The sequence below is a fragment of the Lissotriton vulgaris genome, chromosome 5 (genome assembly GCF_964263255.1).
Source record: "Lissotriton vulgaris chromosome 5, aLisVul1.2, whole genome shotgun sequence".
NCBI classification, from domain to species: domain Eukaryota; kingdom Metazoa; phylum Chordata; class Amphibia; order Caudata; family Salamandridae; genus Lissotriton; species Lissotriton vulgaris.
This window is the reverse complement of record NC_141693.1, coordinates 157548169-157568804: the sequence shown is the minus strand read 5'-3', so window position 1 is coordinate 157568804 and position 20636 is coordinate 157548169.

Genomic DNA, 20636 nt, shown 5'->3' with positions numbered 1-20636 from the left:
AGGTCCAGCCATAATATTGTCGGAAGCGGATTGGATAACTCATCAAGGGTTTGCTCGTTCCAGTGCTGATGCAAAGGCAACAGATGGTACGCAAAGTGGAGCACCCATGGAGGACCTTGAGTGGATGGTGCAGGCCTATCTGGATGACCCAACAGAGGGCTTCATTGATCATAACCCATTGGTGTATTGGTATGGGAAAAGGCCTCAATGGCCACTGATCACGAGGCTGGCTATCAATTATTTGGCTTGCCCACTCGCAAGTGTGTCTTCTGAACGTGTTTTCAGTGCTGCTGGTGCCATTGTCACTTCAAAAAGGACACTCCTCTTGCCCAAAAATGTGGAGAGGTTAACAATGATCAAGGTGAATCAGCACTTCATACCACCAGATGACAAAGTACGTGAATCCACGCAGGAAGAAGAGGACCCGAATTAGGTGACGGAAGTTCTTCTCTGTTAGCTGACCTACTCCATGTTCAATTCACAGAGCTCTTCGGAAAAAACAAATATTTTCAATATCATAACAGAGAGCAGGAGAAAACAAAGTAGTGATTAAATAGCTACTACTACTCACCAAGCCCAGGAAGCTCCACGCCAAGCAGGTCGTGTTCCCGGTCCAGGATGTCAGACCATTGGTGCGTTGCCTGGTTGTAGGTGCGCCGGACCCCAGTCTCCCGATACATGGCCCGGCACACCTTCCCCCATAGCTGGTGACGCTCCCGGAGCCCGTACCTGGTACTGGGCCTGCCGCCTGCCGCGACGGTCTTGGGGAGGTGGCGCTAGACAAAGAAAACCAGTGTGGCCACCTCCACCGCGCTGAAGATCTCCCGGGTAGTTACTGCCTCCCCCCTGAAGCGCCCACAAGGGAGACGGCTACGGGGTTCGGGACCCTTCCCCTTTAGGTTTTTGCTGGCTCCCTTTGCCATGGTCCTGGACAGTTAAAGGAAAATAATATAGGAAAGAATAGGGAAAGTAAGTCAAAGAAAAGAGAGTTAAAATAAGTAGTTTTAAATTAACCAAAAGTAGAAAAAAACACAAATTATAGATGTACAGAAATAAAGAGATAGAGAATGAGTAAAAAAGATGAAAAAAAGTTCAAACAAACAAAGGATTACAAAGATTAAAGGAGGATTGAAAAAGCATGCCCAGAACCATAGCAATGAATGAAAAAAAAGATGGCTTCGCCCATTGCGACCGCATGGGTAAGTTTGCAAATATTTCCCCCGCGAGCACGCAAAAATGGACGCGAACACGCAATCGCGCCCCGCGCACAATGCGAGCATGCAACTAGGGCCCGGAAACAGAAATACACAACGTGGACACTAAAAAGAAGATGGCCGCACCCATGTACGACCGCATGGGTAACTTTGCGGTCGCCGCACTGAAAAAAAACCCGTCAACACGCAAAGCACCCCGCAAACACGCAAAAAAAACCTGCAAATTTGCGGTTTTTGGGGACTGCGAATTCGCTTTTGCGCAAATTCCCAAATTTTGCCCATACCTAAATTGTACCTACCATTGATGGTGATAGGTGAGTTTATCAAAGGGGTATATATGGTTTTCACATATTTACCATGTTTACAGACTTTACACCTGAAACATTTCTGAAATCCTTTGTTGTATGTCAGCCAGTCTGATCCACTGCTGGGCTTGGGTGAACTTTGGACTAGTTCCTTTGTCATGGATTTAGCCCTTCTATATGAGATGAGAGGTGCACGTGGTATGTCCTGTCCAAATATGGGATCACTATTTATCAACCGCAAGTGTCTGTATAGAATGCTGTTCTCATGAAAATTCTGCCACTTCGCCTGAACGAAGGGCACATCGTTGTTTTGGACCTCACAAGAGAAGGTCCATTTTGATTCACCATGTTCTGTCTGAAAGGATGACAACGACGTGTGTAGATGCTTAAAACTTAATTAGTCGCCCACCATTGAACATGTTTTGGCTGCACAGCAGCCTTGCTCACCAATGCCGAAGTATAATCTTCAAACAACCTTTAACCATTGTTTTGTTTCATGTGAGAACTACTGTGCAAATAAGAGTGAGAACAGACTGGTAGTTTTCATTACATTACTGTCAATAAGTGTTTTACAATTCATAAATCAAAGTGATTTTTCTTAACGATTTCACACGAATAAATTCTATACAATAGTAAAATTGCAGTGCTTTATGTTGCATTGTAATGTATTAAAACCAATCATTTAAAACCAATTTGTTTTGGGTTTCATTTTTTTGGGCTTCCAATTTTTTGTATTCAACCGACAGACTATTATTGCTTTTTTAAATTGTGATAAATAATAAGAATTTGAAACAATATAATTCATTCAAAATCCCACCATTAAGGAATATAAAGATTAATCAAACTCAAAATCCATTGCATACAGCATCAAATTCATTCTGTCTGTTGCAAGAAACATTGTAATTCTGCTTTTATTCCTTTTGTAATAAAGCCCAAGTGGGCAATGTATTATTGGTATACTTCTGTAAACTCTATCAGTCTGAAAGTGCTTAGTGTAAGTGTTGATTAAAATCACAATCAGTGAAAATTACTGTTGGAGCTTTGGAGGTTTATCTCAAACAATTCATGATTTACAAGTGCGTATGAAAATCCTCTGAGGTTTTGGTATCCAGCTCGGGACTCTAACTTCCTTAGCTTCTTCTCTCTATTTCCGACATGGTATCTGGTGCCACCGCACCTACCACAAAGTATGTCAGATCTTTCAATTTTTTTTGTGGCATGCTTCGAAATGACGTGCTACTGGGTGAGTTCTATCGACATTTTTGATAGCTCGGACGTGTTGTAATATATGTTTATGTACCTCCAGGATTGTGCTGACCACGTACCATGAGCCACAAGGGTACTGCAATATGTAGACCGCAATCTCTGTTTTGTAATCAAATTTGCCTTTTATTTTTTGGTTGCTTTGGACAATGTTGGATTGTACAATTCAGTATTTTTCCATATAGACAGGCCTTACATTTCAAGCACTTCAGAAATCCCTGCCTTCTGCTTAACCATGTTGTTTTTGCTTTCTTGGCATCCTCTATAGTATCACTCGCAAGTGCTTGTTTTAATGATCTTGTTCACCTGAAAAATTATCCGCGGCCCAATGAGGTACCACTTTCCCCAAAATTGGGTCATTTTTTATAAGATGCCAATATTTGTTTAGGATGCTTCTTACATTTCTTTGCTGTTTACTGAATGTAGGGGCATATTAGCAAGAACCTTGTCAAAATTATCACCGTTTTCGCGGCAGGAAACTGCTGCTAAAACAGCGATAATGGGCTTGCTAATATGCGTTATAGAATTTCAATAGAAGCCCAGGTTAGATGTGCAGGACATCTAACCTGGGCTTCTATTGGAATTCTAGTGGCAGTTTCCTGCCACTAAAACTGCAAAATGTTTATGAGTTTCTCGCTAATATGCTCCTCAGTTATTAATCAACAGTATTCTCTGTTGCCATTATCTTGTTTTTCTTTTGTTTTGCGTTCTTGAACAGAATTTCTTCTCATTGTTTTTTGTTGGCTCTTAAAACCGCTGATTCAATATATTCCTTTGAGGTACCCTCAAGCTTTAAATCTACGTTTTAAACAACTGATCTCATTGTTGGTTTCAATCACTTCACTACAATTCCGTCTAGCTCTTAAACATTCTCCGTGAGGAATACTCCTGATCAGGTTTTTTGGATGAAAACTAGTTGCATGAAGCAACGTGTTCCCTGCTGTTGGCTTCCTACATACTTTAGTTTCAAGCTTATTGTCCTTGATGTATACAGCAAGACATAAAAAGGTTACACTTGTAGCACTGATGTTGCTTGCATTGCAGCATTGTGATTGGTCAAGGGAGACTTGCTGTTGTTCCTGGCTTCCTGTCCCACACCATGATGAGAGAGCTGGAGCAAGGAGCAGAGACCTGGCGGCGGTCACGGCGGTAAGGTAGGTGTGTCATTTTTTATTTAAAAAATGTTTTGTTTACAATTGTGCATCCTCACGCTCGTGCCCGCACACCTCCCCCACTCCCCACCCCCACTCCCCACCCACCAAACCCTTGAGTCATGACGGCTGTGACTGAACAAAACTACTCACATAACCACTCTAAATGGTTACCGGCTACTTTAGGGAATTCAAATTAAAAAAAACGAATAAAGCAAAGGTTAAAAATGCATTATAGTTAGGAAATAAAATTAAAAAAAATATTGAAATTCATTGAAAAAAATCAAAGGTTACAGAGACGTTACCGTTAGGAAATTCAGGGCTGTGAGTTTGTGAACATTCTCAAACTTTCATATTTGTAGGCACAAATTCCTCAACAACCCTTCCCTATCCTATAAAATTTCAGAGGTGCAATCCTGGCAGGAGCAGAAGTAAATTCCTTTTCATTGTGGGAAGGGAAGGGAAACACTCCCAAAATTGAGTAGGCAGTAGGGGTCCTCCAAGGGAATAATTATCTAACTCATGGAGAAAAGGAAAAGAAAATTAACATGCTGATTTTACAGCACTAAAGCAATTCAAATCAACACAAAATCTTTTTTTACCAATTTGCTTTCCAGCGCAAAATTTATTTTGTGCTGGAAAATCATGTGAGAGTCGTGCAAAGCAGCACTATGCTTTGTATTACTTGGAGCTAAAGGGGCATCCCATGGGTGGTGCATTAGCATTCTACAATGTTGCAACAACGCAAAACCAGATTTACAAAAAAAGTGGACAGGGATTTGCATCAAAAAAAAGTGTCCACTACAAATAGGTGGTATCAAGAAGAAATCCTTTTATTTCTCGTTTCTATTCCGACTTTGCATGTGTGCCGCAATGTACAGCACACATGCAAGGTGGGAAAATGTTTAACGTTAGTCTAAGCAAGAAGACGCAGACAAACCACTTGGAGAAAAAGGTGCTTTAAATTTTCACGGAGCGTGCAGCAGTTGCTATATTCATCACTTACACATTTCAACTCCCTGTGGAGTCTTGATCACAGGTGTGCTTCTCATTTCAAAACGACCAGGTGATAATGGGTCATTCGTGAAAAAAATTAAAGCACCTTTTTCCTCCAAGTGGTTTGTCGGCGCCTTCTTGCCAGGGTCTTGGGTAGCCTGCCACGGAGATTTACGGACTGGATTTAACCCTATTAGTGCCCATTGAAAATCCTTCAGTGCCAAGCCATTTCATGACTTTTTGGAGTGCTTTCCTCTAACATGCTGTAGTTTCTGTAATTATGAATATAATGTTGGTAAACTATATATTTTTTGTTTCAGTACTTCTTGTACTGTCGATTTATATATAAAACATATATTTATAAAACAGCCTGAAGTCACATGACCCAATTCAAGATGGCCGACAAGTGACAGTGAAAATGATAAGTGTAAATGACTGCGTTGGTAGGGTAATAAAATAAATTGTGTTTTCCAAATGCAGATACACAAATATTTATTATTCTGTTAGCTCACCAGGTAAAAAGGCAGGTTTTGAATTTCCTTTAGGTTTTTCTGTTTCTTATGGCTATCTATCATACTATGACATAGGTATGAGGCACATAAATTTTTCATGTGTTTCTATTGTTGTGCAGAATCTAAAATTATAAGCCTAGTCAAATTGGTTCACAGTAGTAAAATGGATGTTTCAGAGATGCTGGTTAGTAAAGACATGAAAATTCATATTTGTGCTGCTTTGGACAGCACTTTAGGTACTACAAAATGGCTGACATGCAGTTTCGTCTGTTGTTTTTCATATAATGGTCCCAATCTTGTTATTGGACATGTGTTCAGCATCTCAAAATGTATTTTCTGACTTTTATGCAAGGCAGTGAGGCCTATTTTGTGAATAGGTGGCATATGATTTCATGCATAGTCTCTTGAAGGTCACAGTCCTTGACCTTTGACCCCAAATGGTAGCTTTTGGAAGTGTGCAAATGATGTATATTTGTAACAGTGAAATTGTTCATGTAAAGTGAGGTATCATTGGCAAAGTCATTGTCTGATCTTAAAGGTCAACGAGTCAAATGTTTTAACAGGTTTATAAACAGTGACCTTTGAGCCCTAAATACACATTTTCTTGTAAACATTTTTAGTTTTTATTCAGTTACTCTTGTATCAATTTCACCAAGTGTGGTATTATCGGACTTGTCAAGAAAAGTAAAAATTTATTTTTATTCATGTTGTTGGAGAGGTTATAATATTTGACCTTTGACCTCTATTTGCACTTATTGTTAGAGTTTCAAGGTGTTTATACCATTATTGCTAGATAATTTTTTGCAAGTATTGCAGTGTTTGAATTGTCATGATAAGGACTTACATTTTGGTTAAATTGGTATGGGGGTCATGTGGTTTGACCTTTAACCTCTATTTTCACTGTTCTAGGTGTCTCATGGTCATTAATCCAATACGGTTAGATCATTTGTTACAAAGTGAGTCATTATTGGAATTATCATGACAAGTACTTAATTCCTATTTAGTTACTGTGTTGGAGGAGGTTATGCTTTTTGACCTTTGACCTCTAATTATACTTGTTTAGGTGTTTCAAGGTCGTTACTGCACTACCCTTGGATCATTTGTTACTAGTGTTGCATTGTAATTGTCTTGAAAAATACTTCCATTTTCATTGGTTTAATTGGGGTTAGGGGCTGATGTCTGTAGACCGATGACCTCTAATTTCAATATTCTAAGTCTTTCAAGGTCATTATTCTATTATGGATGGATCTTTCCTGCCCCCTACACCTCTACTTACCTCTGCTGTCATTGGTCTACCTCCTGCAGCCTCTGGAACAATGCCTGCAGCAGGTTTTTCAAAAGAAGAAACTCCATTGAGAAGCATTAGGCACCCAACGCTGAAGTGGTACCCTGCACCCTGCCCCCTGTGTGCTGGGGGTGTATGCTTGATGCTGCTTTCTCCCCTTCCCCTTGCCACCCCAAAAGTTAACCTCTGAAACAGATATACTTATCTGTAAGTAGTGTGGCTGCAGGCACCCCAGTGTCCATTGAAACACACTGGGCCAAACTACAACTTCGACCTCAGCACCCAGCTGCCCCTATGTACTGGTGGTGCAGGTTCGGTACTCACCTTGCCCTTGCTGACCTTTGGCCTCGAAGACTTTAACTGTAAGTATGGTACTTACCTGCTTAACCAAAATATTGTTTTCCCCATAGGATAACACTGAACTGTTGTGAAAATATTCTAATTGTCGACTTTCGAAAGTGAAAAGTATTTTTATTTAACAAATCTGATTGTGAAGATCTGAGTTTTAAAATAAAATACAAAGTATATGTTTGTAAATTGCTGTGGATCTTCTTTTTGAGTCATATGTCTATTATTAATCAAGGTTGAGCAATAAATGTGCAACACTCCTCTGTGTTAGACCTAAGGCTCCTTGCCCACACTACCACTAATAGAGTGTTTGGGGTTTTACATTGAGCCATGTACACTTTTGGGGAACCCCTGGACTCGGTATTACCACATAGTGGCAATATCATATACAGAGCCAGCTTCCTACACTCTTTCACATAATTCACTTTAAAAACTCCTCTCACTTTGCAGAAAGAGAAAGAAAAAATCCAATGCTGCAGCAGTTTGTCAGAAGACATAGCCAGATATTTGACCTCTGTCTGTGAAGCACCTTCAAATGTGAAAAGTTCAACACAGAACTTAAAGCCATCTTTATTTTTTCCTAGGACTTTTCAACCCACAAAAAGGACACAAAGTGTGATTGAGAATCACACCTTTTTATTGCACCATTCACCTATGCCTACAATCAAACACCAATGTGCCCTGAGTCTTGTTCAATCATTCTCTGTTGCTTGAATGCAAGTGTAATGCTGCAGACCATGGTTAGTCTATGGCCAATTAAAAACAAGAAAGGAACAAGACAGCATGAAATAAGGAATGCAATAGGAGAATTGCAGTGTCACATGTAATAATAGCCCTTTTTAATCATGTTCAAGTACTTGTCAGCAAGGGCAAAGCTGGAAACAAAGGAGAGATTCAAAGCAATTAACTATCAGGAAATGGAAATAAGGTGATCATCACAGTAGAGGTTAACATTACAATCAAATTCAGTCACCAGCATTGAAAGTATTATCAGTTATTCAAACCTAACAGTGAAAATATATGTAAATACCTATCTATCTATACTACTATTATAAAGGGAGAACAAAAACCTTTTGGCAAGGTAAACTCAGGAACCACAGCGCCAATCCACACACCCAATACATTGTTGTAATCCTCAGGGTGTGTAGATGGACATAGGCTGCATAAAATAAAAAAAAAACGTAACTTAAAAAATTTAACTTTAAAAACAAAGTAGTCCCCTAAAAGTAGCGCCGGCCGCGACGTAGCGCTGGCCGCGACCTAGCGATGTCCGCAACGTGCGTGATGACGACAGGCGGGGAGGAGCGGTGACGAGCAGCGAGGAGTGGCGGTGAAGTCCGGAGTGCGGGGAAGAGAGGCGGCTCAGGTAAGGCAAAGGCAAAGGCGAGGCGGGTGGCGGGAGGCAGGTGGGAGGCAGGAGGCGGTCTGGGCAATGTCGGGGCGGGTGGGGTAAGGCAAAGGCAAAGGCGAGGCGGGAGGCGGGAGGCAGGCGGGAGGCGGGCGGGAGGCGCGACGCAGTCTGGGCAATATTGGGGCGGGCGGGGGCCGGGGCGGAAGTGCCCCCAAGCCTGAAATGCTGCCCCCAGCCCCTTCTGCCCCAGGCAATGCTGGGGCGGGCTGCTAGTTTCGCTATGAGAAGAATTAGCAGAAGAAACATCAAATTTGTTTTAGGCTATCTTTTTCAGTTTGTGAAAAATATATATGGTTGCAATGCTTTTCTAAATTACCTCAAACAGTTATTACAAAATGGCTGACTCTTTCCACTGAAAGGTGTCCTTCTTCTCTGTCAGCATACTCCTGCCATGAGCAGCCAAAAAGATAAATTAACCCCCTGGCTGACAGAAATTTCCCTGACAGGGATTTGGGTGTGCTGGAGAGTGGTTGGGTTTTTAGGAGTTTGTGAGGGAATAACTAATCTATAATTGTTTTGTTTTTTATCAATGCTACAGATTCTTTTTTTGTGAATATATAGGGTGTGTTAGGATTCCGTTTTTTAATTATTATTAGTAAAAATTGGGCAGTGTGAAGGAGGGTTTGGATTGTTTATCTGTTTTTTTTCTTTTTACATTAACCATAGTCCTCACCAATTTTTTGGGTGTAAGGAGTGTTGGTTAATATGTGCAGCAGGCCCCATAGATATCTGGAGGCATAGATCCCCCTGTGGGAAGGAGTATACCCATTATTCCTTAGTCTATGACTAGATTTTTGGCTGTTGTCCAGGGTGCTGGATTCTAGAGTTGTGACATGTGTGCACCTTCCACAAACATATTCTGACCACTCTCCTGTCCGATTTGTCTTATGATACAGGGCACCATGAATATCTGCATTCCTATGGCGTTTCCCACCTTATTCACTCTTGGACCCTGTATTCAAGGGGGAAATATCAAGAGAAATAGAAGACTTCTTCACTGATAATATAGGGTCGGTACAATCATTTGCCACAGTGTGGGATGCATTTCAGAGGGGTGGTGATCTCCACTCGTGCAGGCATACTATGCTGTCTTTGAAACAGATTAGAGACACTTGAACGAGAAATAGGTCATTTGGAAAAGAACTTAAATGGGGCGGGAACCACTCAAACTAACGCAGACCTCAAACAAAAGTTGGTAGAGTTCCTAGATGAAGCTAATGCTGAAGTTAAACACATGGGGAAATATGCGCCGGCACGCTGCTATGGGCAACTGGAAAGACCAGGCGCTCAGGAGTACTGAGGCCCAAGAGGGGATTAGATAGCATGATGGGGAAGAATGGGAGTCCATTACGCACTCCAGAGGAAATAGCTGCCCATTTTCTGTCTTATTTTCAAAAATTGTACACTTCTCACATCCTTACACACAGAGAAGCGCTAGAGCAATACCTATCATATATGAAGATGCCATGGCTAGTGACTGAATTCAGCGAACATCTGATGCAACCTCTAACAACTGAGGAGATATGAGAAGTGTTGCTCGAATGGCAGGAGGAAAAGCTTCGGGCAGATGGGCTCACAGTAGCCTTTTCTAATGAATTTTAAGACCTACTGATTTCCTATCTTAAAATGCGTAATGAGGAGATGGCGGAATCTGGCATCATGCCACCCTCTACGCGTGAAGCAATCATTGTCACTCTGCTAAAACCAGGAAAGTCGCCTAGTAATTGCTCCTCATACAGGCCCCTTATCCCTGTTCAGTGTCGATGCCAAGCTCTATGCTAAAATCTTGGCTAACAGATTGGCTCTACTATTACCAGGAATTATTCAGCCAGAACAGGCCGCGTTTGTCCCTAGTCGTAATCTGTCTCCCAATCTGAAGACCTTGTTTGGTGCAGTACAGAGCTTGAACCCAGAAATCAAGGCAGTGGCAGTCTTTCTCGATGCCGAAAAGGCATTTGACTCAATGAAGTGGAGTTTTTATGTTTGCAGTGCTACGAAAGATAGGGGTTGGGGATATATTCCTTCGTTTAGTGTCAGTATTATCGCCCACAGCTAAAGTGAGGATTAGAGATGAAGTCTCCCAGTCATTCAACATCAGCAGGGGAATGTGCCAAGGCTGCCCCCATTCCTTCTACTGTATGCGCTAGTTTCTGAACCACACGCCTGTGCCATTCGTGAGTATCACGCACACAGAGGGCTGAGATTTCCCAAGTATACACTAAACATTTCAGCCTTCGCAATCAATACTTTACTATATGTTTTTAATACAGAGGTCAATTTGCCTCCATTACTAAGAGAATGTACAGTTCAAGGTCACTTGTGCTGCAAATAAACTGGAATAAATTCATCATATTCCCCCATACAGCCAGAACCACAGAGCCGACTATAGAGTTTCCACTGCACTGGACCACTGACGCAGTCTGATACTTGGACATTCAATTCCACACAGACCCCGCAATGGTGATGCAGAAAAATTAAGGTAGGGCCACACAACAGCTAACATAAACTATAGAGAAGTGGATTATTCTTCCACTCTCATTGATGAGGAGAATTTCTATTATGAAAATGGTGATTCTACCACAATTCCTCTTTTTATTTCAAAACATACATATTCTCCTGCCAAAACACTTATTCAAATACTGGCGTACAAAGCTAATATGGCTCACCTGGGCTGGCAAACAGTCTCACATTCGGTGGGATTCACTCACTTTATCGTACAAATTAGGCGGTTTGGGAGCTCCTGACTTAGAGAAGTATTATAGAGCTGTGAATAGTATATTTGCCCACTACTGGATACATGGCCCACGGGATACACCTTTTTTCTACCTGGAAAGGAATGCGGCAAAACCTCTCTCTCTACCCCAAACACTCACCCAACCAGCCCCCAGGAGAATGTGAGTCTTCGATTCCATAGCTGTAACTACACAAGCCTGGCAAACACTACTACACAGGCAAGCAGGGGCCTTACTATATGCTCCAGAAATGCCCCTCCATTGGTGTTTGTGGTTTCTGTTGGGTCAAGATGGGGGGGCAAGACAGGCACTGCAAACTATAGGCATTAATACAATGGGTGATTTTATCAAAGATGTTTCATTAGTGAGCTGGGAAGCTTTACAACAGCCAGACAGGTAACCATGGGGCACAGCATTATTTCATTTCTTCAGGGCGAGACACACTTGGCGCACCCTTATTGGCGATATTCTGCTGGAACTGCAGGCTAGGAGGCACTTACCACCCTTATCAAGGTTGAGGAACCTCTTAAGTTGATCACTAAATTTTACACTAGTCTGCAGGACACTTCCAAGTCTGAAGTCCTAAGAGTAAGGTTGGATTGGCAGCATGACTTGGGCACTCCTTTTAGTGACAAAGAGTGGCAGTATTGCTGCACCCGCACCTGATCAGTCTCTCTCAATTGGAGGCACAGACTTATTCGCTTTAAATTCTTGCACAGGGCTTACTGCACCCCTGAGTGACAGTTTCGGTATGGACTAGCGGAAAACTCCCATTGCCATAGATCCGGTCTGGAAGACGTGAAATATATGTATACTGGAGTAAAGAGTTCCAGGAATTGGGAACTATTATTAGTGCGGATTTGGAACCAGACCCTAAGATGGCGCTTCCTGGGTGGGATCTCCATGCAGAGAAAAAAGTGCGCCCATAACTGGCTATCGGACTTTTACTGGCTAAATGTCGGGTAGCGCTGCGCTGGATAAGATGTATGTCCGGATTTCAAATTATTATGTTAGAAATGCCACTTTTAGAAAGTTGCAAAAAGAATAATTGATGGACAGAATGTTGAACAATTTCAAACATTCACCCCAGTATGGAGATTTGGGCCTAAATCCATTGTTTTTTTGCTCCACATGCCATTCCAGTTAAATCCAGCCATATGCAAATCAGTCTTGCCCTTGCTCACATGTCACATGTACAGAGGGGACATTGTTGTCTTCCCTAAGTTAGCATGAGCACGCTGCAGACTGTCCATTACTTTGCACATGTTACTAAACGTGCTTATTTTTCAAAACCCTCTCTGGCTACTGTCACACAAGAATATACAGTTAGTTATTTTTCATGCATCACGAATTCCTGGAATTTAGTCTGCACATTTTATGCAAGGTCGAACAACAATGCCCCTTGTTATTCTGTGCTGGTCAGACCTGAGCGCCAGTTTCGGTATGGACTAGCGGAAAACTCCCACTGCCATAGATGTGGTGTTAAAGACGTGGAATATATGTATACTGGAGTAAAGTGTTCCAGGAATTGGGAACTATTATTTGTGCGGATTTGGAACCAGACCCTAAGATGGCGCTTCCTGGGTGGGATCTCCCTGCAGAGAAGAAAGTGCGCCCATAACTGGATATCAGACTTTTACTGGCTAAATGTCGAGTAGTGCTGCGCTGGATGAGAGGCCTACTTCCACGAGTTAAAGAGTGGCACGTGGACATGCTGACCTGCAATACGCAGACCGATATATATAGCAAATTGCTCCCTCCCAGGAATTACTGGGGACCGTAGCAAACATACCTCTTTTTTTAAGTTCAAAAAAGAATGTATTGAATAACAAGAGGTGACAATACAATATACATAGGCAATATAAAGAAAAAACAAGAAACAAAAACAATTCAGAGAAGTAGTGCATAAAGAGCAAAAGGTAAATTGGCTGTAAAAGAAATAAATGAGGTTATATCACAAGAAAATGAAAAACAACGATAAAATCTGTGAAAAGGTAAAAAGTATAGGAACAATATGGTCAATCAAGCGGGTTTGGAAACTTCTTGCTGAATGGCTGACAAATGAGATGATTTCTTAGCACAAGCATCAAAATGTAGTGTTATGGGAAGCCATAAATTAGCGCGTTTAGTCGCCATATGAAGAGAGTACCAAACATACCTCTTAAGGAAAACTGATGGCGCAGTAACAGATCTGCATACTGCTGCTAATGAGGCATTGTCACAAGATACAGCAACATAGACAGTTGAGGGACCCATGGGGTGGAGGTTGGGCCACACCAGCGGGGTCATTGAGTATTGATCGGACTTTACACAGGACACTGCTTGGTAGAGTGACGCGATAACACCACGTGAGATGATATTCTAACCAACGATGTCATTGTATTATTGATATTCCCTGAATGCCTGATTTCTGTTTTTGAGAATTACTGATCTTTTGTGCTGTTGTGATATGTTGTATTGCTATGCCTATCTATGATGCTATTGTGCCCTATGTTGTATGTACCATGTTCCATAACGAAACCAATAAAAATACAAATAAATAAAAGAGCAAACTCCAAGAGGCAACACATCATAAAATTCTCCTACTTACCACCAATCATGTAAAGACCGCTACATGCAGCCTTGAGGCAAGAGGTGAAGAGATGTGCATGCAACACAGCAATTTCTGTCCCATCTTCTCCTTATCCTCCCCTGCCTTTCTCTCCATAATTGAAAATAGGTTGCGATGACAGGATCAATGACCTGATGGAAATCTTTAGGCAGCTATGGAGTGGTTTTCTAAAGATCACTAGTGAGATAGCCAGCCTTCGGCACATCTTCGCAGCACAGATCATCCCCAATGTTGAGTGGCATGCATGACATCAGTTCAGACTGAAAAGCCCTCTTGCTTTTCTGCTGGATTCGTGTGGAATGGAGGATCAATTCAACCCAAATCTAGCTGGGACTGAAAGGACCCTGACTTCACCTGTTGTAAGAGGACATATTTGTATCCATGCTGAGGAGCACTGGTTGACTGATCTTGGAACACATGAGCAAAAAGCAGCTGTTTTGCTTAACTGGCAACTATTTATTAGATCCTCATAAAATAACTGTCTGAGACTAAGTGATATATACTGTATTCCTGGAGTCATTTAGTTCACTCTTGCGGTGCTCTATTTATAATCCGGTATCCTACTACACCTACCCTTCTCCACAGTCCTGTTCCTCTCCTTTCTTCTTGTATCACAGCCACCCTTGCACCAGGATGTTTGCTTTTGGATCACTTAGGTTTTTTAACCTTTATGGTGAGTGTGTCTCACTACCTGAGTCTTACTCCCAGTAATTACATGGTAATTAGATTGTGTCTATTTACCATCAGTGTCTGCTTGTTAAGGTAAGGCCACTGTAATGCAGTTATGGTAAGGTACAGTGGGCTGGTTACATGTATGTGTTGCACGTGAGAGACTACATTTGTGTACAGCCTTCTAGCTCCACACTGGTAACCTGTAGCTGTGGCAGTTTTATACTGCAAATGCGACCTGTCAAAATACCCCTTTTGACATGTCTAAACTTGTGTAGGCCTTATTGCCTGTTAACCCAGGGTGTATCATCTTTAAAAATGCGATATGCAGAAATTAATGTTGAACATGTCCTCCAGTGAAATATCCTCACAAATGATCTTCACTGTAGCAAATCTGGCCGTTGCCAAAGGGAATAATTGAGCTACTTTGCTACATTTATTGCTTGCGGAATTCGGATTTGTAGCAACTAGAAATAACTCTTCCACCATTTTAATTGTAATTTAAATGTGTTTAAATTTGTAAGTCCGGATTTCAAATTATTATGTTAGAAATGCCACTTCTAGAAAATTGCAAAAAGAATAATTGATGGACAGAATGTTGAACAATTCCAAACATTCACCCCAGTATGGAGATCTGGGCCTAAATCCATTGTCTTTTTGCTCCACATGCCATTCCAGTTAAACCCAGCCATATGCAAATCAGTCTTGCCCCTGCTCACATGTCACATGTACAGAGGGGACATTGTTGTCTTCCCTAAGTTAGCATGAGCACGCTTCAGACTGTCCATTACTTTGCACATGTTACTACACGTGCTTATTTTTCAAAACCCTCTCTGGCTACTGTCACACAAGAACATACAGTTCGTTATTTTTCATGCATCACAAATTCCTGGAATTTAGTCTGCACATTTTATGGAAGGTCGAACAACAATGACCCTTGTTATTCTGTTCTGGTCAGGCCTTAGCACCTAGACCAAAAATGCAAATGCAGCTGGTGTTTGGAAATACGTTCTTTGGTCTTCTTGGAATACACGGATAGGTAGCTAACACTTGGAGAGGGACCTTTCCAGGGGGAAGAGCATGACAACAACTGTGATGTAGATTTACCATCTATAGTCTGAGGTATGGGGTCTGCATATAACGCTCAGAAATCTTCTAATATATAATCATCTTGCTTCTGTACAAGGGGTGGGAGGTTCGGCTATTCTGTCGTATATAAGCACCTATTAGTATTTACGGACTACTTGCTATGCCGACCGTATTTGTGTTATGCATTTTCCTGCTTGTTGTGGCACGTATACTGCATAATAGAGCTCATTGGTTAAAATAAATATTTTAAACTTGTTTGTGTCTCTGTCACGTCTTGTTGTTAATGAATATAAGTGTGTGAGCGAAAGGGTGTGTCTTGCAACTGCAATTCCTGAGAGAGTCAGGAGTGTTGTGGTCTGGGGTGTTTAATCACTTGTGCCTCTGTAAGTGAGTAGGAGGACAAGTGAGGCACTATAGCTGGTTGGTCCTGGGCTCATGGATGCTAAGGTGGTGGGATGACGCAGTCCTTACCTGCTAAGGTATCCGAATCATATGCATAGTTCTGTGTTTGCATAGTATCCCTGCAACATGGCACCACCAATGTTTGGTCTGGTACTTATTCACAAGATCCCTGAATAGCGCTTGTGTTTGTCCACAGCACACTTTTGCCGTTTTTCAGGGACACCCAAAGCGGATGGGCTGAGCCTCCTGCAGTTGTAGGGAACACCTGCTTCTGTAGATTTTTTAAGCTTGATTTTTAAAACGTTGTTTTAGACCCGTTTTGTGCTACCATTTTGATTTGTTATTTCCGTTTTCTATGGCACAACCGGTCATGATTCCGGCACATAGCCGGACTGCGGTTACACAACATTCTACACTGCATGGGGTACCCAATGGAGGGGCTGACATGATCATGGTAGTCAAAGAGGACCCAGCATACCACTTCAAAGTTTTTTACTCCTGAGTTACGTTTCCCGCTGTTGATGGTAACGTCCTTTTTTTCCATGAATATACGATTCTTGCTCCCCCAGCAGCGTACTGTCCTCATAAGATGATTGAAGTTCCGTTGACGTCCTGGGAGAATACTATTTGGTTAAATGATGGCCTCCCTCACCTTGTTTATGTTGTTCGTATAGGCCAATTAAGCATTGATGGGGAAATTTGGCTAGTTTTGGCTGGCCTTACACCACACCCAAATTATTGGAATGTTACCATTGTGGAGCTTTGACTGCAATATGCACAAGTAACCCATCTTTATAGATGTGTTGTACAATATATTTCTCAATTCATTCAGACAACTCCGCCTGGAGCTGCGCCTCTGGCACCAGTGCATGCCGGTAGTCTTGTGATCAGTTCCATCATGATTGATTCAGTGATGGGTAACTGTCCTCAAAATCATGAGGGCCTTCCCTTTTGGATAGCACAAAAATTTGAGCAAATGGAAGCTATCTTCCCACACACTAGTCCTGTGGAAAAACACAGGATTCTTACTCTGTGTTTGCCCAGTGGTCTCATTCCCCCTTTGGCGGACTGCAACTCCTGGGGGACGGTGTTTCGGTGTTTGCATTGGTGTATAGACTGTGCTTTTTCACTGCCTCCATGAGCATTCTACTGAGAGTTCTTTAAAAAGTACAGGATGAACACTGGGATGGCCCAGCCTTGGATTTGGGAATGTGATTGGCGAAAAGTACTGTGGCAACTAATGATGGACAGAATGGTGAATGAATGGAGCCAAACCTATGAGGAAAGGGGAAGCTGGCCAAAACCGTTCTTAGGGTTTGTCAAAGGGGTGTCAATGGGCATCACAGTGGCATCCCTGGAACATGAAGGGGAGCAGGACCCTGGACCAGGATGGTGAAGACACCATGGACAGCCATCTGATGCCTTCTGAGACTGCTTCTGGTGGCTAGAGATTGCCACCAGGAGTCAAATATCTTCATAATAGACCAAACAGGACAGAGTTATGAGGCTCTAAAGCTGTTTGACCTTTGACTTTTGCAAGAGAACAAGTGTATGGCACTCCACCAGGATTCCATGGGATGTTCACGGGGTGGCCAGTGCCTAGTGGTTGGTGCAAGCTACATCTATTAGGGGAGGAAAAGGGGTGTATTGGGCCACCTTTTCGTATCCTCTCATTCAGCCCCATGGAAGCTATCCCCAGGGTCCTGATGCACAAACAAGGCAAAGATGGACCAATGCAAAGTATATGAGGCCTTGAGGCACCATTCCTTGGACCAAGAAAGAAAGAGTGGTTCTTGCGGTGCTCTTCCACCCCTCATGCGCTTGTCTGATGAGGGCGGGCGCAACCCGCTTTGAAACCTCTCACCGGCTGGTCCACACAACACGAGGAAAATGGCATTCTACTCTGGTACACTGAAAGTAACGTGAATGGGGTCACAAAGAGATGCTGGTTCCTGCAGGAAGCCAATAGGGTTGTGGGGGCCTTATGACTCCAAATGCAGCCCCCAACAGCCCTGACAGTGTGCAAGTGGACCAAGTGGGCCTGATCTTTTACAGCCGCACAGTAATGGGCTGTAAGGTTTCCTTTCCGACTGCCTCATTATGATGCAAGAGATCAGAAAGGGAACCGGCCAGTCATTCCAGCTGGGTGCAGATGGGCTCGGAGATCTGTAATCTGAAGGGCGGGTCTTTCTGCCCTTGAGATTACAATGATGGTTGCCGACATAGTTTCCATGCCGGACTGTCTGACAGGGAAACCATGTCAGAAAGCGTCTTCAAGGCCCCCCAGCAGGGACCTCTTGGATGCACGGCCTCCTGTTGGAGGCCGAGGGGGCACCGATGGTGCCACCCTGTTGATCCCTGCACCTTGTGGCAGGCACCTTGAGGTGCCTGCCATGGGATGCAGGGATGAACTGCACCTCCCATCTTACTATGGGAGCATGCATTACAGCTGATTTATGGTTGGAATGCATGCTCCCATAGTAAAATATAGGAATATGACCTGTCGCATCCTAATGAGGCACGACCGATGCAGTGTTGGGGAGAACATCTTAATGACCCCATAATATTGTGTGTGTGTGTGTGTGTGTAATAAATATGCTTTATCTTTTCAAAGAATAAAAATACTGAGCAATCGTTTATTGAATGATGTTACTGCAGACAGAGATTACTAACCTACACCACCTACCCTGAGTAGGCCTTGGAATGCTCTGCTTCACTACACTGAGAGGATCAAGTACTACAATGGGGTACTTAGTTCCCAGTAAGTAAAAATATGTGGCACTCATTAATTGCAAGGCCTCACTTCCTGAACAGCTAGTGACATAGGGGCATATTACCAACAACTTGTGATAATTATCGGTATGTTGGCTTAGCGGCAATATTTTTATCGCCGAGCTGCGGCGATTTTTATCGCTTAGGAACCTTGTTATTATCAAGGTTTATCTCCTAAGCGAAAAAAAAACGGCTGAAAGGCATGAATATCGCTGAAAAGTCAGCGATATTCATGCATTACCGAGCTAATGCTCTTAGCCATGTTATCCACCTCCCATTGGATAACATGGCTAAGAACTGCTCAGGGGCAGGTGTTAGCTTTTGGAGATATTCACGCTTAGCGCGAATATCTCCAAAAGTTGGTAATAGGAGATAGCGATGTTAACGACTGTTTCCAGTCGCTAACATCTTGGCATGCCCACTTTTCATGTCATTAGTGATAATTTTTCACTGACATGCAAAGTGGGGTCCAAGATGGTCGCTATCTCCTACTAGCTGTCGCTAACTGGTGTTATCGACAGCTAGGTAATAGGGAGATCATTTTATCTCCACTTTCTTGGCTTTTAAAGCCAAAAAAGCGGAGATAAACCCCCTTGATAAAATGTCCCCCAGTTTCTTATGCCCTTTTTCTTAGAACACACCCTACCCCTATAGATGGAAGAACGAGCATGTGATAAGTAACCGCGAATCCCATCAGCAGTTCTCCGTTAATTCTGTTGCATGTTCAGTTGCTGCAATACACAGCATGTACATGTACATTGAATTTGCAAATTCATTTGATTGGTTATGATATGGAAAAGTTTAGTAAAGATTTATTTTAAAATATTAACTAGGAGGCAGCACATCATCAGGAAGTTGGCCCCGATCAATATTCTGGCCTTTAACGCTCTCCCAACACTAGCATCACTTTTGCTAAACTCACTGAGCCGCAACTGCTGGTTCATTCTTATTTAGAATAATAATGTATCTAATTTTAGAACTCACTGCTGGGATTCCTTCGATATTTACCCCAAGGTATTCTCCTGTGGAGACGATAAACCTTTACTAAAGAACAAATATCACTGCTGATACATCTGGGTTTCCAAAATATGAGATGCATTCAGTGCTTGACTGATACCAATTATGTTTATCCAGATGCTATTAATATAAGTTTTCTACCACCAGATGTTAACACACCGCCCTTATTAATTCATATGTTGTTGACATTCACTCTCCATGTCCTATGGATCCAGATGCCGCCAGAGTTGCATCAGCGCATCCAGATCATCAGTAATGTGCGCCCAGATGCCGCTGTCATTTGTCTTTCCCTCCAAATGTTCACCCCATTCATCGAGGTGAGTGTGGCGCGTCAGAGGATATGCTTGCCATGTACCTTGCTTCGCGAACAGATTGCAATTAAAGGAAATGTTCCTATTGAATAAATGTTGAACTTTTGCAGTGAGACATAAATTGGTGTATATTAGGACTCGTGCGCCCAGGGATTCCTTTGTTTTCAGGAGAATTGATTGACAGGAGAGTAATGCTATTTCTGGTGATGACAGATGCTCGATTTCTGAATGTCGTGGTGATGACCGCATGGAGAAAGGATTTTCCAGATTGGCCTCCTGGGGGTGCCACTGCTCATGGCTATTATACGAGAGTGGAGTCGGTGTACCTACCCACTAGCGAGCATTTGGGGTAATATGACATTAATGATCTGTTCGCGTAACCCAATGTCACCTACTCTCATATTCTCAAATGTAACTCTGCAGCCAGAAGTACAAGCCTATGTTGTACAGCACTTTGACACTAACATAGATAAAGTGGCCCAGATATTTGAAAAGTACCCATTGTTAGCTAATGGCCCAACTATCTACCAGAATCATGAAAGCCGAAA